This window comes from Phaseolus vulgaris, chromosome 1, assembly GCF_051622355.1.
Source record: "Phaseolus vulgaris cultivar YP4 chromosome 1, ASM5162235v1, whole genome shotgun sequence".
In the NCBI taxonomy this organism is placed as follows: Eukaryota; Viridiplantae; Streptophyta; class Magnoliopsida; order Fabales; family Fabaceae; genus Phaseolus; species Phaseolus vulgaris.
This window is the reverse complement of record NC_143498.1, coordinates 40,829,934-40,852,870: the sequence shown is the minus strand read 5'-3', so window position 1 is coordinate 40,852,870 and position 22,937 is coordinate 40,829,934. Positions and strand designations below refer to the sequence as shown.

At 34.9% G+C, this 22,937-nt stretch overlaps 1 pseudogene; it reads left to right on the top strand.

Moving 5' to 3' along the window:
- Positions 1 to 9,615: 9,615 nt before the first annotated feature.
- On the top strand, positions 9,616 to 12,408 carry LOC137814058 (putative disease resistance protein RGA1; annotated as a pseudogene).
- Positions 12,409 to 22,937: the final 10,529 nt, after the last annotated feature.

Genomic DNA, 22,937 nt, shown 5'->3' with positions numbered 1-22,937 from the left:
TTGTCGGCGATGTTAAGATTGATGAATTTGAAGACAATAAATGGATGGACTGATAAAAGCTTCACGAAATTGCTTCAGTTGTTGAAGGATATGCTTCCAGAGGGAAATACTCTATCTAATCGTAATTATGAGGCCAAAAAGATTCTTTGTCCAATGGGTATGGAGTATAAAAAGATACATGTATGTCCTAATGATTGTATATTATACCGGAAAGATGTTGAATTGTTGAAAAGTTGTCCGAGGTGTGGGTTACCACATTATAAGTTGAAACAAAAAGATGATGATACTATTGAAGATATAGAAAAGCATGGACCCCCAATGAAGGTTATGCGGTATCTTCCCATCATTCTAAGGATGAAATGTTTGTTTGCAAACCCAAACGATGCTAAGAATCTTAGATGGCATGTAGATGAGAGGAAATGTGATGGCATGTACCGACATCCAGCTAATTCTATTCAGTGGAAGAAAATTGATGATGAGTTTCCAGAGTTTGGTAAAGAATCAAGAAATATCTGACTTGGTTTAGCTACAGATGGAATGAATCTATTTGGTAATATGAGTACAAATCACAGTTCATGGCCTGTTTTACTAGTTATTTACAACTTACCTCCTGGATTGTGCATGAAGCGAAAATACATGATGTTGTCTATGATGATATCCGGTTTGAAACAACCAGGGAATGATATTGATGTATATCTAAGTCCTCTAATTGAAGATTTGAAGTTAATGTGAGACCAGGGTGTTGAAGTATTTGACGGATTTGCTAATAAAACTTTCAAGCTTCATGCCATGTTATTTTGCACCATCAATGACTTTCCGGCATATGGTAACTTATCAGGTTATAGTGTTAAGGGTCATAAAGCATGTCCAATATGCGAAGGAGAGACTGCTTCTCAACAATTGAAACATGGAAGGAAAACAGTATATCTTCGGCATCAGAGGTTTCTTAGAAGTCATCATCCTTACCGGAGGTTGAAAAAAGCCTTTAATGGACACCAAGAGGCTAGTGGTCCACCAACTCCATTAACCGGTGTTGAGGTTTACGAAAAGGTAAATAACATAGACCACACCTTCGGTAAGTAAAAAAAAAGTCATCTGTGACAAACATTTGGAAGAAGAAATCAATCTTCTTTGATCTTCCGTACTGGTCGAGGTTAGAAGTCAGACATTGTATAGATGTAATGCATGTTGAGAAGAATGTGTGTGATAGCTTAATTGGTACACTTTTTAACATTAACGGGAAGACGAAGGATGGTCTAAATGCTCGTTTAGATTTGATTGAGATGAAGATACGCGGCAAGTTGGCACCCATAGAAATGGGTAAGCGTACATATTTTCCCCCAGCCTGTTACACAATGTCAAAAGATGAAAATATTAGTTTTTGTCAATGTCTAAAGGGTGTGAAAGTGTCACAAGGACATTCCTCAAATGTGAAGAGCCTAGTGTCAATGCAAGATTTGAAGTTAATTGGGTTGAAGTCTCATGATTGTCACATCTTGATGCAATAGTTGTTGCTGGTAGCTATCCGTGGGATCTTACCAAAAAATGTTAGACATACCATAACCTGTTTGTGCTCATTCTTCTCTTCCATTTGTTGTAAATTCATTGATCCATCAAAACTAGATGAACTTCAAAATGAAATTGTTGTTATCTTGTCTGAAATGGAGATGTTTTTGTTGAAGATGGTTGTTGCCCCTTCAAGACATGTGTTTGATGAAGACTTTTATGTACAAGTCATGTATATTTCATTTTGCTTTAAGAATGTCTTAGGTAGTGTTAAGAGGTTGTTTAAGAGTAGGCCTTTTGCTTAGTAACTCACCTCTTAACCACTGACCATGTGATAAGAGCAAGCACAAAATTTCTTAAACTGTTTTTCACATGTTTTACAAAAAACACGTTTACTGCATAAAAATAAATCTGTTCTTTTCAAAATAAACAGATTCATTTTTAAACTGATGCATTGGCTAAGTCTTGTGAAAATTAGATTTTGTGCATCAAGTATTTTGACTAAGTCTTCTACCTTTCAAAACGACTGTGTTCTAATAGTTAAGTTTTTTCTGTTATCGTTTTGAAAAATAAATCTGTTCATCTGTAAATGAATAGATTCTTTTTGACTCTGGTGCCATGTCTATCTTAAACGGTTTTCAGTTTTGTCCCTGCACCAGAATGGCTAACTAAGTCTCCTCACATAACAAATTCTCTAACTGCTTTTGAAAATAAATCTGTTCATTTTATTTTCAATTTGTTCTTTTTATAACAGCTTTAACTGTTTTTCAAAAATCTGTTATAAGTTTGTTTTCTATAAAAAGAAAACTTGTTTCTGAGTTTAACAATCGATCATACAATTGAGAAAACAAGTTTTTCATCAGAGAATTAAGGATTTACAAAGAATTAGCATTTGTTCTTGAAAGATTTCCAAAATCAAAAGTGTGCTTGTTCTTGTTTGGTTCCAAAGCTTGGTGAGAGGTGCTTCTACTGTTTAAGCGATCTGTTCTACTAGGTTAAGGCAAATTTCTGCATCCTCTATTAGGTGTATTCGTTTCACATTTCATTTCCTGTAAAAGTGTGGTTGTACACTCTTCTTGATAGGGTTTCTTGAAGAGTGTGTGTGCTGAAATAGGGTTTTTCAGCAAGTGTACCAAAGTTCTTGTAGGGTTCAAGAACAGTGGTGTTTGTGTTTGTTCGAATTGTGATTTAGTGAATTTCACCTTGGATTAGGTGAAGACTGGATGTAGCTCATTGGAGTGAACCAGTATAATTGCCTTGTGTTCATTCTCCCTTAATCTTTGCACTTGAATTACTGCATATCTGTTAAACTGTCAAGAAATAAATATGTTCAATTAATAATAAATTTGTTCTTTCTGGGCTTGTTTCATACTATTCTTAATTTCTGGAAAAATTGTTTGATTCTGAAAAGAACATATATAATCTGTTAAAAGCCACTGGAACAGATTGATTGTGATAGGTAACTCAATTAATTGTCAAGCTATCAATTAAACCTTAATCACTTGCTTAAAATTGAAGGTTGTTTTTTTGTAATTCAGTGGTTTTCTTTCTAATATCAGGGTGTGTGACTTGCAAATTAATCTGCATAATCTTGAGATTAACTTGGCGGATATAAATGTTTTTAAACATTAACAGTGCCAAAATAAATCTGTTCATTTTCAAATAAATCGATTTATTTTCTGTATACTGTGATAAATACTGATTTTGCGCAAAACTTTTAAAAGGTAAATTCACCCCCCCCCCCCCCTCTTGAACTTTGACACTATTAAACCCAACAGTTTTTTCCTCCATCTTTTTTTGGCATCATGGTTCATCTAGTGGTGCATATGGTAAGAGAGGTTAGATTGTGTGGACCAGTGTACTTAAGATGGATGTATCCTATTGAGCGGTATATGAAAATTTTGAAAGGTTATGTGAAAAATCATTATCGTCCAGAGGCTTCAATGATTGAAAGGTACATAGCTAAAGAAAGTATTGAATTTTGTTCAGAGTACATGACAAAAGCAAATCCAATAGGTCTTCCAGCTAATTCATGGCACCACAGGCGTTCTACAAGTAAATGTTTACGTGGTGTGAATATTCAAAGTAAATCTCGATCAGAAGTCTTGTAAGCACATTTGTACATATTGAATAACACAGATGAAGTTATACCTTACATAGAAGCTCATAAAGCCATTGTGAAGGCAAGTAACCCAAGACAAGCAGAGAAATGGGTCTTGATGGAACATAATAGAACTTTCATGCCTTGGTTTAAAGACGAGGTGTTCAAGGATTCAACAGCATCAGAGACCTTGACCTGGTTGGCTGCTGGATTGAAGTTTGATGTCATCTCATGTACAGCGTACGAAGTGAATAATTGTATATTTTACACGAAGTCCATGGATGAAAAGAGTACAGTTCAAAATTCTGGTGTTACTCTTGAAGCCGAGTCAATGCAGTTATCGACTTCGAAAGATACAAATCCAGTACTTGGATCAATGGCATACTATGGGTTTATAGAAGAGATATGCGAAGTTGACTGCACTAAGTTTTCCGTTCCAGTTTTCAAGTGTAAATGGGTTGACAATAAAAGTGGGGTTAAAATTGATGAATCAGGATTCACACTAGTGGACTTTCGAAAGATAGGGTATCGAGATGAGCCATTTATAATGGTTCAACAAGCATCTCAAGTTTTCTATGTGAAAGATCCTACGTCAGAACATTGGTATGTCGTTTTACACGAGAAAAAACAAGGGGAGGTCATAGATGATAGTGAAAATAGTGACCCCCGTTCATTCACACCAATGATAATTAATAAAGATGACGATGTACTTGATGATGTACATGCAACCCGTAAAGACCACAGTGAAGGAATTTACATATGAACATTCAACCCACATGCAACCCGTAAATAAGCATTTAGAATTTTATGTATTATTTTTATATGATTTTAATTCGATGCAGATTGACTAATGTTTGTTACCTAATTTTTTTAATAGAGACATGGATGACGATCAGACCCCACTCAGACCTCGATCTGGATGAGGCAGCAGAGGACCTACTAGATTGAAGCGTCTCGCATTGAGACGTGCTACTGGTGAGAAGACACGTGTTGGCATTGACGTCAACACTAGAGTGGCTTTTGGTCCTAAAGCACATCAGTTTATGAGCTATCTTGGAGTTGTTTCTCGTGAGAGGCTCTCCATTTTGATTAATTCATGGGATGAGGTGTCAGAGGTCGATCGGAACATGATCTGGGAGGATGTTATGGTAAGCTTTACATTTTGATATAATGCTTTTTAATATTCATTGATTAATTTTAATTTAGTGATGTTATTTTTCTAGGAAAACTTTGAAATTCCTGATGTGGAACCCCTTCGATCAAAGATTATATCCAATATCGGACTTAAATTTTGTACCTTTAAGTCAAGACTGACTTTGAGATACGTTTTTGGCGACCTTAAAGACGAAAATCCATGTTTAAAGTACAAACATATTGATGAATAGACATGACGTCTTTTTAAAGAAAGTTGTGAAAATGAGGCTTGGATGGTAAGTGAAGTAACTTAACTTTTTTTATTTATATAACATTAATAAGTTTACCTTATTTACTTCACTTTGTTTATTTCAATTATGACAGGATCGTCGGAAGAAAGCTCAAGAGATAGCTTTGAAGAATGTTACCCCGCATGTAATGTCTCGTTCGGGGTATCGAAAACTTGAGCAAACACTGATGGTGGAAAAGGAGCAATCTAAACAGGGGATGTCGTCTGAGAATGTGGAAACAGGGGTCACTTCTCCTCCATCACCACCTTTTCGCCATGTAAAATAGAAGAGGGCCCGAATTAAAAAGTCGGGTGCACCAAGTTCTGACCAATCCGGGGTTATCATCGAAAAAATTGTAAGCTATTTTTGTTATTTTCATTTATTTTAAAGCATTAATTATATTAAAAACTGATATGATTTTTGTCTCTTGCAGGATTCCATGGAATCTGACGGTAAATTTGTTGCTGAAGGTCGTCAAGATATCCTGGTTGAAGCAATTGGACGACCTAAGCACCGTGGTCGTGTTCGTGCAGCTAGACAAGGGGTTGGAATTAAACTATATTTTGGAGTTTCAAAATGACAGTCATCCTCCTCCTCCAAAGAGAGCGAAACTCAAATGAAGACTAAGATACGTGAAGAATTAATGGAGGATATGAGAAAGGAGACTGATTTGATGCGGCTAGAGATGAGAAAGGAGAATGATCGAATGCGACAAGAGTTTCTATCGCAACAACTTTATGCTGAGCCGTCAACCCCTTGTTAGTCCCACTCCCAAGAGCACAAAGGGGAGTTGTGCAGCTCCTACAACATCAGGGGATGATATTGGGCAGATGAGGGAATGTGAGCTACTGGTAGCGGGCGGCAAACTTCCTCGGGTGGTGGCCCTTGGAAAACTCTATGAAGAGGCCACCACCTTACATAACGTTCCTCTCTCCCCTGATGTGGCGAAGGTAACAGTTGAAAAAGTACGAGTACCTGATACTCGTGTTCCACTACCTACAGATGAGGTAACCACTGTGGTCGATGCATTTCAGACATTCGTTGCCTAGCCCAGAGACCTCATTCGATTTATGCTCCAACCTCATGTAATAATTTCATTTCATTATATTAATTTTTATTTTTATTTATATATTACATATTATTTAATACAAATGTTCTTTATCTTGTAGAAACCTTTTCGGAAACCAAGTCCGCAGAAGAAGCGTGAGGTTCCAGTTGACGATCCTATAGCTTCCTTAGGTCTCATTGCTAGTCAGATTGGTAATGAACCTTTTGCAGTTTCGTGGGATGATACGTTTTTTCAAATAAACACTGAACTGCCACTGATGATGTACAACACAGATTTATTAGAATTTGTATCTGGGAATCAGGAGCTCAATATAAATATAATTCAATTTTTTATGATGTAAGTATCTTTACCTATTATTCAATTTAATTTATGTTAAATTATTATTGATTATGCTTTAACTAATAACTTGTAGGTTTTTGCATGGAGTCTGTCTCACTGAGGGGAAGGAAAATGTGTATGAATTCTTAGATCCTGCATATACTAATCCCGTTGGACCAAGGTCATATGAGACTCAAGCATACATCACTAACACCCTGGAAAAAGAGGGAAAACAAATTTATTCATGCCCTTATGTTAATGAGTAAGTTTAATTATATGTCATCAATTATTACTATTTCATGTTTTAAATATTTACTAACTCTTTTCATGGATGATATAGGCATCATTGGCAATTACTTGTCTTATCAATGGTTGATAAGACTACTGTGTGGTTTTGTTCCCTACACAAGAAGATGCCCACAAAATTTAAGGATATCATTGATACGTAAGTACACTATAAACTTAACTTTGTATATGTTACTAATTAACCATCTACTAACGAGGTTTTTTGTATTAACCAGTTCATGGCGTGGATATAACATCCTAAAAGATCGATCCAATTCAAATAATTTGAACTGGATAAGAATAAAGGTTTGTAATTTTTTTCTTTCTCTTATCACTGTTTATCAATATACTAACTTTTACTTTTTATTGAATTATAGTGTAATAAACAACCAGGAAGCTATGAGTGTGGCTATTACATTATGCAATGGATGATTACCATTATAAGACTAGGTGTTAAAACTGGTTGGAAAGAGGTAACATGATATGTTAAATCATTTTTATAATTCTTAAACATATATGTATCTAAAAACTAATTTATGTCAACTATATTTTGCAAGGCAGTTATTCACGGAAGAAATACCAATGAATTCGGAAGCCATGTCATATGTGAGACATTCTTGGTCCACATATTTCATAAATTTTTATAACTCTAGGATAGCCGATCAATAGTGTAGGTTTTATATGTAATTTGATTACTTGTTTGTAATGTACATTTTGATTCTCTGAATTTATCTCTATATTTATGTATTTGTCTGGATGGGTACATTTTGATCAATATGTAGGTTAATTTATATGGTTTAGGGACAATACAGATTGCACTAAAAAAACACTATTTACAAGTGCGGTTATTTACCAAAGCCGCATTTGTAAATCAAAAACATGATTTACAAATTCGGCTATTACCAAAGCCGCATTTGTAAATCACATTTACGAATGCGGCTATGGTAATAGCCGCATTTGTAAACCCTAAACCCCCTCACCTCATTCAGAAGAATATACAAATGCGGCTATTTGAAATAACCGCACTTATCAATAGTATTTACAAATGCGGCTGTATAGCCGCATTTGTATCTCTCTGATTTATGAATGCGTGTTGTTCAAATGCGGCTCTATAGCCGCATTTGTAAATGTAAAATAACCGCACTTGATTAGCATTTCTAGGCTAGTGAGTGGTTTCCAACCGATTTGTTCTGCTTTTATACGATCATATGTGTTCTTTTTATGCTTTACCAATTCTCCCTACCCTTTTGTATCTGGTCTGATTTTTATTTTTTTTTAATATTAAATATTAATTTTCCATTTATGCCAATTTCATGTTATTTCAGATATTATAATAATATGAGAAGAAATAATGGATTGTTATATTTAATATTAATTATTATTTAAGATTGTTTTATATCGATTTTATTTATATTATAGCAAGAGTTTAAAAACTATTCACACCCTACCTATATGATACCACAAAACTTAATATAAATTACTTGATGACTCAAGCATTTTTAAGAGGAGAGAGAAAGAAAGAAGAAAAGAAGAATAAAAAGAGAAAACATTTTAAAAATAAGATATGCACACAAAACAACTCTTTTCTAATCAGAAAAAAAGAAATTAAAAAAGAAGCGGGTGCTTAACCTTTTAAAAAGACCATATCTTGAATGTACCGGCAGGTACCAGATGAGTCAAGTTCTACCTCGGTGACCAACCGTCTGAGTCATAACACGTAAAGGTACATAATAAATAAACAAGAAACAATAGTTATTATGACGTTGAATGAGTCAAATTATATCCCAAAATATACGAAAAATATCTCCAACATAAAAGATAAAACTAAAAGATACACGTTCCTAGTATTAAGGAACCACTATGCTGTTGGAGCAACTAGAGGAGTAGCTTCTCCGTATGAAGGCTGCCATCCACTCTTCTTTATGGGATTATACAGTTTTATAATTGTGCATCAATATAGAAACTCAAATTCTTATTCTTATCATGACTGTAATCTTTGGGTTATATATGATCTTTGTATGATTGTTGGTTCTTGTATAAGGGTTGGGACACCCCTAAAGTGTTTTTTTTAATTTAATTTTATTCTTTGCTGATAAAAAGAAAAGAACCACTATGCATGTCAATTAATAACTGATGTTCAGCCCATAAGGGTCAAAGCCCATAAACCAATACTATAAATAGAGCTCTTCATAGAGGAGTAAGGTACATTTTTCTCATTCACTAGAATACGCTTATCTGAGCACTTACTTGAGCGTCGGAGTACCTTTTGCAGGTAACCTCCAACCGAGCCTCAACATTGGAAGGAAGAGACTTAAAGGAGCAAGAAAGAGTTGAGCAAGTGAGTGGCTGATGAACAAAGGAGATGAAACGAGCAAGTGAGTGCGAATGAAGAATAGTGTGAAAGAGATAAATATCAAGTTCTTTCTGTTTCGACTATATTTGAAATTTTACTATTTTTCTTAATTAAAATTCCTAAGAAAAATTTCAATTTTTTTTTAATTTCTTTAGTTTCTTTTATACAATACCATTTGATATAAGTTACATTAATAGGAATAATATAAGCTCATTCTATAAGAGAATAATAAAACACTTAACTAACCAATAAACTTGTAATCAAATAACTTAAGATGTATATATGTATATATGTATATATATGTATATATATATATGTACTCGGTCAATATTTTATGTAAAAAAGATGGTAGCAAGTGGGATGTTGGTTTATTGAGCAGTTCGGGAATCCATTGGACATGTTGTGACGCGGAAGAAAAATATTTAATACTTCATAGTTTTCTTTTTTACGATTAAAACAAAAAAAATACTTCGTAGTCTTCTTTTTTGACGATTAAAAAAAAAACACTCCGTAGTCTTCCTCTTTCAATATTTTATGTAAAAAATGGTAGCAAGTGGCATTGGTTATTGAGTAGTTCTGGAATCCATTTGGAAACACTTTGCCAACAACCAAGTTGACTTAGAAACACTCTTTGGCCTTCCCATCTTATCCTCTCCTCTGCTGTTTGCATTCAAGACAACTATGGCCGAATCATTTCTCTTCAGCATTGCAGAGTCACTCATAGCAAAGCTTGCTTCTCATGCTTTTCAAGAAGCTTCTCAATTGGTGGGTTTATATGACAATCTTGGAGACCTTACAAAGACTCTCTCTTTAGTCAAGGCTGTGCTGCTAGATGCTCAGCAAAAGCAGGAGCACAATCATCAGCTGCGCGAATGGCTCACTCAGCTTAAAACTGTCTTCTCCGATGCCGAAGATCTTTTGGATGAATTTGAGTGCCAAACACTGCTTAAGAAAGTGGTCAAAGCTCATGGTAGCACCAAAGACAAGGTAAGCCACTTCTTCTCAACCTCTAATCCACTTCTCTTTCGTTACAAAATGGCCCAACAAATTAAAGATATCAGCAACAGACTAGACAAGGTAGCAGCTGATAGGCATAAATTTAGTCTTCAAATAATTGATGTTGACACACGTGTTGTTCATCGGAGAGATATGACACACTCCCGTGTCAGTGATTCGGATGTCGTAGGAAGGAAACACGATAAAGAAAATATCATAGAACTTTTGATGCCGCAGAATTCTAATGATGATGATACAAGTCTTTCTGTTATCCCTGTTGTGGGGATTGGAGGCTTGGGAAAGACTACGCTTGCAAAGTTTGTGTTCAATGACAGCAGGATCCAGGAGTGTTTTCCATTGAAGATGTGGGTGTGCGTTTCTGATGACTTTGACATTAAACAACTGATTATCAAAATCATCAATTCTGTCAATGATCAAGGTGCTCCTCCTAACCAACAGAATTTGAACATGTTGGATCTGGAACAACTGCAAAATCAACTCACAAACAAACTTTCCGGTCAAAAATTCTTACTCGTCTTAGACGATGTATGGAACGAAGATCGTGTTAAATGGGTTGAGCTGCGGAATTTAATCCAAGTAAGTGTATCAGGAAGTAAAATTCTTGTGACCACACGTAGTCATTCAATTGCTTCCATGATGGGCACAGTTCCCTCTCATACTTTAGAAGGTCTTTCTGAGGAGGATTCATTGTCTCTGTTTGTCAAGTGGGCATTTAAAGAAGGAGAAGAGGAAAAACATCCTCACTTAGTAAATATTGGGAGAGAAATTGTAAAAAGATGCAAGGGGGTTCCTTTGGCAGTGAGAACATTAGGTAGTCTACTATTCTCGAAATTTGAGGCCAATGAATGGGAATATGTGAGTGACAATGAAATTTGGAATTTGCCTCAGAAAAAGGATGACATTTTACCTGCCCTTAAATTAAGTTATGATCTCATGCCGTCCTATTTGAGGCATGTTTTGCAATGTTTTCCCTTTACCCAAAGGATTTTGCTTTCGATAATTATGAAATAACTGCGCTTTGGGGGGCACTTGGACTCATTGCACCACCAAAAAAGAACAGGACACTTGAAGATGTGGCCAATCAATATTTGCATGAACTTCTGTCCAGATCTTTTCTTCAAGATTTTTCAAACTTTGGCGCTGTTTATAATTTTCGAATACATGATTTGGTGCATGATCTCGCTCTATTTGTTGCAAAGGATGAGTATGTACATGTAAGTTCCAGTATTCAAAATATTCCAGATAATGTTCGGCATGTGTCTTTTGCTGAAAGCAATCTGTTTACCAATTTATACAACAAAAAATTGGTTGCTGTTAGAACCATACTGTTTCTAAATGATGCAGCAGAAGTCAACGTTGAAACATTACTAAATATGTGTCTGTCAAAGTTCAAATGCTTGCGTGTTTTGAAATTATGCAGTGCGACATTCGAGACTTTGTCTCGTACCATTGCTAAGTTGAAACATTTGAGATATTTGGAAATTGGCCAAAATCTCAACATTAAGAAACTCCCGGAGTCTATTTGTAAGCTCCAAAATTTGTTAATATTGAAGCTTGAGAATTGCACGGAGCTGGAAGCATTGCCCATAGGATTAAGAAAATTAATCAGTCTCAGGCATTTAGAGTTCAGCACAAAGCAATTTATTTTGCCTGACAATGAGATTGCTAGTCTGGAGTTGCTTGCAAATCTGTCTATTATATCAAGCTAATTTGGAGTCTATCTTCGGAGATGTGGAATTCCCTGCTCTTAAAGTGTTGAGTGTTGTTGACTGCCAGAGTCTAAAGTCTTTTCGGCTTGATGGTAAAAAATTTCCTGAATTAGAAACATTGGCTATTCATTCCTGTGGTAATTTGGACTTGGAACTGTGGAAGGTCAACCACCTTGAAGAACAAAGCCACAAGCTAAAGTTAAAAACTGTTCTATTTTCAAATTTATCACAGCTGGTGACCTTGCCTAAATGGCTTCAAGAAGCTGCCAACTCCTTACAGGGCTTGTTAATTATAGGTTGCGATAATATTCAAACACTTCCAGATTGGTTAACAACTATGAGTGACCTGAAAACTTTGATGATTGATGGTTGTCATGATTTATGTGAAAAATATCAACCCCATGTTGGAGAGTTTTGGCCCAAAATATCACACATAAAAAACATTTACATTGATGAACCAGAAGTCTAAGAAGAATTAGAGGAAGAGCAAGACGAAGAGGAATGCATTAAGGAGACAGATAAGCCTTGAAGCCCTATTTTTATTGGTTTTTTTTTTTTCTAGAAGTATTTTTCTTAATGAAGACTTTGCATTTGATAATTCTCTTAATATATGTTTGAACTTTTTTTTCACATGAAATTGCATTGGATCATTTGTTTTTTTTTTTTTTTTTATCAGCAATGAATAAATAAAATTAAAGGGGATACTTCAGGGGTATCCCAACCCATATACAGTACCCAGAAGTGGACTTCCTATAATATCCACAAGCGAAACTCTCCTTTATGGTTGGAGCAGAACAACCTTAAAGTGAGAAAACCCTACCCAAAAAAATAACCAACATCGGCGACCACCAATTACACAATGGTGAACGCCGCTTCATCGATCGGCGATCATGTTGATCTTTGCATACCTACGGCGACCTCCGACTACGCACATGGAGATTGCCGTTTCATAAACCGGCGATCATATTGGAGAACGCCGATCCATACCGGCGATCATGTTGATCTTTGCATACCTACGGCGACCACCGACTACGCACATGGAGATTGTCGTTTCATAAACCGGCGATCATATTGGAGAACGCCGATCCATACCGGCGATCATGTTGATCTTTGCATACCTACGGCGACCACCGACTACGCACATGGAGATCGCCGTTTCATCAACCGGCGATCATGTTGACCTTGTATAACTTCAGCAACCTCCGACTACACACATATGGAGAACGCCGCTTCGTCGATCGGCGTTCATGTTGACAGAACGCCGCTTCATCAACCGGCGATCATGTTGACCTTTGCATACCTTCGGCGACCACCGACTACGCACGCATGGAGATCGTCGTTTCAATCGACGACCACCGATTACGCACGCATGGAGATCGCCGTTTCATCGACCGACGGTCATGTTGACCTTTGCAACCCTTCGACGACCACCGACTACGCCCGTGTGGAGATCGCCGTTTCATCGACTGGCGATCATGTTAACCTTGTATAACTTCGACGAACGTGGCGGAATTTTCCTCATACAAACCTTACTGGATTTGAATCTGCACACATCAGTGAATACCTACAGCATATCATGGCCCCTTCTTGCAGCGTTTCCCCTTTCTTACACATGTGGATTCCATTGTAATTCAGTGTTTGCTATCCTCACGGTCTTTGCCCTGCACATCTTCAATATTCTTCTTGACAGCCATGACTTAGTAGATAGCCATCTATGGTAGCTGTACTGTTGTAAAAAGCCAGATTTTGCACCACAGGCCATCCCAGCTAGCCTTTAACGATATCAACAAGTTGACTCCTTCATCCAGTTGCCATCAGTTTTGGCCCTCCTACCTTCTCTCATTACAGCTACTCATACACAACCTTGGATTCATCATCCAGTCCGCAAAACAGCGAGCAACAACCTGTTCTTTATGTTTAAGCCATAGCCAAGATTTGAGTTGTGCCTTGTGGAAGATTTCTTCCGCGTCTGCCACTCCGTTATCAAACACGATCAAGTTCCTTTGTTCCCAAATGCACCGAACTACAGCTGCCCACACTCCTCTCCAAATCAGATTATGTTTGTTGCTACCTTGAGCCAAGTAGAAGCTTTCAAAGTGAGTCATAATCTCATTATGTTGAACAGATAAAATCCCAATCCATCTGTGGCACAGATTCCACACTCGTATGGCATGATCACACTCCATGAATAGATGCTGGCATGATTCTTCCATTGTTTGACACAAGGCACATAGAGTGTTCTGCATCACCACCCCTCTCCTACTTAAGCTCACTCTAGTAGGTATTCTACCCAAAAGTACCCTCCAGGATGTAATCATCACATTGGGAAAAGCCTTAGCCTTCCAGAGATTCTTAAAAGCTTGACACTGAGGGCCCCTATCAGGTTTGTCTATGAGATCATAAGCTGATCTCACAGAGTAACTTCCTGATTCATCACCCGTCCATACCTGGGCATCATTGACTTCCTTGACAACATGAGCACTAGCCAAAAGCACTCCGAGCTCAAGTTCTAAAGGGATTTCCCACTCAAATCTAGCTCGCCTCCACCTTAGGGACCACCTCCACTCCAGATCATCCCATACTCCAACCTCTTGTACCTTTTGGCCTTGGTTTAGAGATAAGGAATACAGTCTAGGAAACAAAGATTTGAGGTTGACTCTACCAACCCATGTATCCTCCCAGAACCTAGCTTTGTCCCCAGCCCCTACTTTCCAAACAACTGCGTCCTGAAACCACCCAACTCCACCTTCCTCCCCACATACTTTCCTTAAATCTCTCCACCACCATGATTGATAATTCAGGGGTATTTGTACAGCGTCTTGCTCCGTTCCATACTTTGAATCCAGGCACTCCTTCCATTTCCCTTTCTCACTTGATATGCAACGCCATTTCCACTTAGCCAGGAGAGCTACATTGAACTTGCGGATGTCTCTTATGCCTAGACCTCCCTCTTCCTTTGGTTTACATAAGTATTTCCACCTAACCCAAGATATTGGTTTTGTCTCCTTGCCCCAGCCCCACAAAAATCTCCTTTGGACACTGATGATAATTTTATAGACCGAATCTGGCACTTTAAACAGGGATAGGTAGTAGAGAGGCAGCGTTGATATAACAGATTTTATTAGACATATTCTGCCTACCATAGACAGGAATCTTCCTTTCCACATACTAAGCCTGGATTTCAGCTTGTTTATGACAGGTTCCCAAAACTTTTTCTTCCTTGGATTGCCCCCCACTTCTAGACCCAAGTACAGGAACGAAATACCCATCTGTGCACAATTCAAAGTCTTTGTGTAGCACTCGATATTTCTACTAAGGACATTAATACCAGCTAACTTTGACTTATTGAAGTTAATCTTCAAACCCGATGCCAACTCAAAGCCCCTGAGGATAGCCTTAAGAGTAACCACATTGGCATAGGAATCCTTGCACAGGAACAGGGTATCATCGGCAAACTGGAGAAGGCTCACCTCGACCTCCTTCCTTCTTATTTTTAGTCCGCTTAACAATTGGGCTTTCACTGATTGCCTTACAAGCCTCGCCAGACCTTCAGCTACTACTAAAAAGAGAAATGGTGCCAGAGGGTCACCCTGCCTCAGTCCCCTAGACGGCATAAACTCATTCGTAGGACTCCCATTAACTTACACTGAGACTGTAGCACTTTCAAGGCATCCTTTAACCCACATAATCCACCTACTATGAAACCCCAGCCTTTGCAACATATAATAGAGGAAATCCCATATGACAGAATCGTATGCCTTTTCAAAGTCTACTTTTAGGCACAAACCTCTTCTCCCTTCCCTCCTTAGGTCCTCCACCATCTCATTAGCCGTGAGCACACTATCTAAAATACCTTTGTCTCTAAGGAATGCCGACTGACTTTCATCTATAACAGACGATAACACTTTTTTGATCCTTTCCGCCAACACCTTTGCTATGATTTTGTACATGGCACCCACGAGGGAGATAGGTCTATATTGCTCTAGATATGCCGGATCCCTTACTTTTGGTACCAAAGCTATGAAGGAGGCGTTACACCCTTTTGGAATATACCCCGTTTCCTGGAAGAGAATCACTGCTTCCACCATGTCAACCTTAATGGTTTCCCAACAGCTCTTTAGGAAGTTAAAATTAAAGCCATCAGGACCTGGGCTCTTCGTGCCTTCACACTGCCACACCGCATTCCTTATTTCTTCCTCAGAGAATTATATACCCACTCTTTTGTGTGTAAAAATACATTTTATTTTTTATCTGGCAAAGACATTTTAATTTAGAAGCTCCATCACAGTTGTGTAATTGTGGAATATTTTATTATTTTTGTAATTGTAGATTTACTTGGATTTATCAACTGAAACAAAAATCTGTATTGAGGAGAATTAAATTTGTGGGTATTTTGGTCTTTATAGCGTGGAACGGAACTTCACACGTAAGTTTCTTATAAGTTATAGATTGTTCATAAAAATAGTGAATTCTGAAACAAACCCTACTTCGCCATTTTCGGTGTTAGCAATCACTTTTCTAATTCCAATTGGAAGAAATTAAAAATTTTAATTAATTTGTGGTGTTATGTTTGCAATCATTTCTTTCTAAATAGAAATAATTTAAATATTTTTATTCCAAATTCATGATTATATATAATTGTAATTTAAAACTATTAAAAATTGTAACAATACTACATAATTAAACAAAAAAAAAGTTGTAACACTATCACCTTTTAAAATTTCAATATTATAATGGTCTAGACTATTTTTTATATTAAATTATTTAGTAGAAACATTACTTTCATTAATCTTTAATTATAATACTCTATATAAATATTTATTAAATTATTTTAATTCAATTGTCAATCAAAATAACATTTTCCCTAAAAAATAAAATAAGAACTTTAAATTCACACTTTTAAAAAATAATAAATTTAAAATATCAAACCATAATCTATCAATATATTTCCCTTTCAAATAATTAATCGATCTCGTAGTTTAGGCTTTAATATGATCAACTTTTGTTTTCACTGTAAGAAAAATTTCCTTCAAATTGACTACCTCCATTTTTTATTTATTAAAGATAACATATTTTATAACATTTTTTTTTTCTTTTTCTCTGTTGGTTCAAAATAATGTTTAAATAGTTGTCATAATAAATATCACTTATTATGTCCGTTCAGAAATATTTCATGTTACTTATTGTAAGGCATGTATCTATATCTTCTGTCGATTATTACTAGTTATATAGAAAGTAGGATTTATTATGACCATTATTGCTAGTAAATCATAGTTTTTTTATCTTGATTTTAGTAGTAATTGACATAATTTTATTAATTTCAAGTATTTTTATTTCAGTGATTTTTCTTCCTGAATAGCAATATAGAAGATGTGCATATATCAATTTGCAGTTCCTAAACAAGCTTGTTCCTTTCAAATTAAATGCTATTCCAATCGCACAAATATTATTATTCTTAACTTAAATTAAAATTAAATTTTTTTATTAAAGTAAATAAACACAAATTAACTGTATAAACCGTACCAATATATAATGATAAACGTATAAGGAGGTCAAATGTAACATTTTCATGTACATTTTTATAAAACTGTAACCTGTAAAAAATACTTAAAAATATGAGGCTCTCTACTCAAGTGTTTTCTATTACTTCATACTTCTATTAAAATGAGTCACTCAATATTTATATATTCAAAATTTTAACAATGTTAATAAATATAATTGTGTGAATGTGTCTCATTATATAATATCTACATATCTACACTCGTGAGTCTTGTCACTACAAGAAAAAATGATTTTAACGATAGTTTATTTTTACTCAGGGTTATAGTTTCCCCGCTAAACCATCTCTAGGAAATGTGTTCCCCGGGGTTTTTTTAAACCTCAGGAAAAGCCTTTCAAAACTCTTGTTAAATACCATGAGTTTAAGAACCTCCGTAAAATACCATGGGTTTCAAAACCTCCGTAAAATACCACAGGTTTTAGAACCTCCGTAAAATACCATGGGTTTCAAAGCCTCCGTAAAATATAATGGGTTTCAAAACCTCCGTAAAATACCATGAGTTTCAAAACCTCCGTAAAATATCATAGGTTTCAAAATCCTCATAAAATACCATGGGTTTCAAAACCTCCATAAAATGTTTTAGAACCTCCTTAAAAAATACCATAGGTTACAAAATTATGAAATTTGTTTTTTTTTATTCATTTACCATTTAGGCATTCATGTGTTTTTTAAACCACAATTATTTACATCTATTGTATTTATTTATGTTTGTTAAAGTATTTTTTTCAATAAATAAAAGAAATAAATGGGACCAAGCTTTATCTTCAGCAATATCGTAGGATGAAGATTAAGCAAAGATAAGTTAGTGTTTAACAAGCACTAAGTAAATGACTTTTCTATGTAAATTAATACAATAGATAGTTATAATTGTTATAACATTTACAACTTTTAATTATAACTGAAAAAAAATAGTTATAACTAAAAATTAAAAATATTATATCAAAACATATTTATCATCTAATAATTCCCATCATTCCTGTGAGTTGGAGAACAAAATGGTATTAATTGAGGTCTTGAGTGAATTAAACTAATAATTTATATAACTTAATTATCAAATTCGGAGAGTCAGTACGTATTCCTTAATATATTATTAAAAAAGTAAGATTGATATGTGTAGACACAAAGCAACCATGAAGGGTTAATTTAGACAAAGTTCACAGAGAAACAAATCAACAACATGAATGGGATTATAGGTTCAAAGATATCCACTGCAAGATAAGTTAATCGCGTTCATTCGAAGGCTCTATTTTTTTATCTCTTATTTTTAAACAATATTTGAATTAGAGACAGAAATTGGGTATAGAAGCAATTTAAAAGCCACCAAAGAATGAAAGAAGCTGGATATGTAAGAGTTTATAGCATGGTCGGTGGGAAGTGGCAAGAGATTAATCTGACAGTTTCTGAGTTTTGGTGACGCTCACATTCATCAGGTAGTCTTTTACAGAGGAAGAAATTCAGAATTTATATCTATATATGCTCCTTTCACAAACAGGACACAAAGCTACTAAGTATTACCTTGTCTACTGCTCCTTGAATTATTGTTGCATCTGAACACCCATAGACAGTAGCATATCTCAAAGGTGCTAAGATGTATATGGCAGACTCGTGACAATTTAGAACCTATAACGATCAAACAGAATTTTTATTAGCATACTACATATAGTTATCAACCATAATTTGAAGTGACCTCTCTATTTCCAAACAAACATGATTCAAGCAGAAAAAACATATATTCACTCAAACAATACCATATCATAAAATGGTGACATATCATTTTTAAGGAACTAAATGTTAAAAAGTTTACTATAGATGTTCAAAAACTAAGCACGAAAACCAAACTTAACCCAATACAAACTGATCAGTTGGCAATTTTATGCCCTCATTTCAAATATGGCTATAACATAACCAATATCAATCAGAGTTGTTAAATAGCAGCCATAGAGATGATATAGCTCAACTGCATAGCGGTATTTCTTGGATCCACAATTGCGAATCCATCTTCAATTACAACCTCTATCATTGTTGTGGTTACAACATACATCCTCTAGTCATCTTTGGTGAAATTTAGGGGGGAACTTGGTTTAAGTTATATAATTGTAATACCAGGAATAACATTACAGAGAATTTTTAGTCAGAATCTTATTCCTAACAGGTAAAACCAGATCCCATGGAAATGTACCTTTCTCACCCCATTAGCACGTAAAATCAGTTCAGATAATGCAACTTTCCCAGGAATATAAGATACTGAGAAATATTTTGATAACCTCCTAACAGGTTTTGATAACGTTCTAATCCCACATGAATTTTTAATTTGTTGAATGAGTGTGTTTGGTGCATTATTATTATTATGGTTTTGGTTTTGCCTTCCTAATTTTTTGGCACACTTCCTTGATCAGACACCTACAATATAAACATATATCACAATTAAAAGTGTAAATCTGAAAAATAAAACAAGTTATTTAAATTTTTTAAACATTACCGATGAACGATTGAACATAGTCAACTCAGGAGGCAATTGACCTTGATAACTTTGAAAGAAAAAATTCATCATTATCTCAAATCTTTTTTCATGTTCTTCATATCTTTTTTCACGTTCTTCATATCTTTTATTTTGTTCATCCAATTGTGACTTTAATGCAATAACCTATATTAAAACATAATTTATCATGAAAAAGAGTGAGAAAACCATACACATTAAAAAATAACCAATTTATCAAAAAAAGCTATACTAAATTTCCTATAATTTTGTGTGAATAATATTCAACACAACATTTCCAATCTTGGCATGATAATCTAAAGTAAACAACACCAAATTGCTACATAAGAAAATGCATGTTCAAAAACTTGATTCTCCAATTCTCTATAAGAAGTAGTTGAAGATATCCCAGTGCGAGAATTTCTAGTATATCCAAACACATGAGAAGGGCAAGGTCCCAATCCCATCCCTCGAACACGACCACAATGTTCTTCACTTCCAAAGGCATGAGCTAGTGAATCATCAATTGATATATCATGTGAGAGGGAAGATGTATTTGACTCATATACTTGAATCTTTTCCTACAAATAATGAAAAAAGTTATAAATGAAGCTCACATCCAATTTGGTTGAGTTTTCATCTTTACAAAAATGATACTTACCCCAATCTCTTGCCCCATCATTCACAAATTCTCCGTTAGCATGTTTATGTGTTGCTACTCATACTTCTCCCCTACTAACTTTGCGACCAAGCTCTTTCTCCTATAAAATGTAACAAAAGTATATGAATCATGATATATGATATAAAAAAAAATTATAGGAGAATCAAGTTACCATCTCATCTTTCTTCCGTGCAATGCTCTTGGATCCACCAGTATGAGGAACTGTTTGCTTCTTTCTATTATCCTTGTTCTGTTTGGCAATTTCCTAAGCATACATGTAGTAAAAGAACTAAATATAAATAAATCAACACTTTAAAGAATAAAGTAGTTTTTATTACCTTTGTCCTTGAATTTAAACGGTAGTCAACAAAAGAAGCCCAATGGTCTTTATTCATTACTTTTAGACACATTGCAATAATTTCATCTCTATTGTGTGTTCCATTATTTCTTTGTTGCCATAGTTGTTGCCTATACGCAGTCCACTTTGTGTTAAGTGATTTGAAGATATATCTTACATGAGCATCAGATTCAACTTCAAACTTAGCCTTCAAAATTATTACACAAGTAAATGTAACGATAATTGCAATATAATATCAATTAAAAAACAGAAAAATCCAAAAATCAATTACTTGAATGGTTTTCTTAAGTATATCTTCTTTGTAATCTTTGGGAATCTTCCTCCAACTTTGATAGCTAATAGGAAATGCATGAACATTTATTGCAACATGACCTAAAAATCTATTCAACAATGCTCCATTATCATCAACTGGTTAGTTCTCGTTATTCCAGTTAACAAGAATCCTCTCACCAACAGATAAAAACCAGACATAATTTGTTGTTAATTGTTTCCTAACCTTTTTGCCTTCACTATCTGTCAAAATTATTGTTAGTTTAAGATGACGAACATAGAAAACAAATACAATGTGAGTTTGCAATGTATTGATTCAAGCTTACCAATGACATCAACAAGCCATGATCTTTTACGTGATACATGCTTTGATTGTTCAGTTTGCATCTCAATACCCACATTTTCTTCCCTTTCTTCATCAGATTGTAACCTTGGTGTAGGTTCAAATGTAGATTCATGGACAGATTCATTTGTATTATCAAATTGAAATTTAGGTGCAGAAGTGTTCTTAGTAGTAGAAATCAACCTATGAGGTGCATGTAGGGGAGAAGGCTTCTTATTATTATTCTCTATAGGATGAGAATTCACATGAGGTGTTGCATAATAATTAAATGAATACATGTGAAAAATAATATACTTTTAAAGAGAATGCCAAATTAAAATATAAGTACAAACATCTCACTAAATGGAAGTTGTGTATGAACTTACTTGAGTTATTAAGGGCTGCAAGTTGGTCAAAAGTGTTATTGAGGGTATCATGTTCTGTTGCTCTAGTCTTCTTGATGGACATTTTCTTCATCTTCAGGTATTCTTGAAATAATAACATTAATACAAGTCAAAATAGAAATTCAATAAATCATAATATAATGCATGTATAAACAATAATGTATAAGTAATAAGGATGATAATTTAAACAAAAATAATATACAAGTGTTCAATTAAAAATAGGACCTTGTTAACGATATACTCCCTTCTCCATTTACAAATAAAGTTTCAAAATTGTTTTGTACAAATGCTTCACATTCATGAAAAGTGACATCATTATCTTCTCCCATGTCATATAAGTCTCGTGGCTTTAGATGCACAGGAATGCTCTAATCTTTAGCTAATTCATCCACTACATAATAAACCATTTGTGCTTCTTTAGCTTGGATGTATGGTTCATCATCATCATTATCACCAATGTGTATCAAACGTGTAAAGTTTACTAGTGTAAATCCAAGATCATCTGTCATAATCCCTCTAGAAGTAGTTGTATTAGCCCACATACATTTGAACAAAGTAACAGAAAATCGACCATTATAGTTTATCTCAATTATGTCTACCAATTTTCCATAATAAGGCACACCCCCAAATAGCATTTGATTGTCGATGCTACTTGCATAACTCCTTGTCCCAAAAGTATCAAATATCCCACTGTTTTGTGTTTTAAGTCCTTCATCTCTCTCCAATGTACGGAACTTGAAGCCATTTACATTGTAAGCATTGTAACGTTTTGCACAATCAATTGACCCCATAGCTAAGAACTTTAAATCATTTGAGTGAGGTCCATTCAACTAATTTCTTATCTAAAAAAGAGGAAAATATGATCAAGACAATTCTATATATTCAATATAATCAAACCTCAACAATATAAATTATACATACACGACGAGAAAACCATTCTGCAAATTCTCTATGAACCCTCTTATCTATCACAGAGGATGACCGTGTACGACTTCTTAATTGTCTTCATATAATGTCTATAAATTCTCTAAATTAAATAAATAATAATTACATGGTTAGTGTTCAATTGCAGATGAATCATAATAAGTTATAAAATCAAAGTAC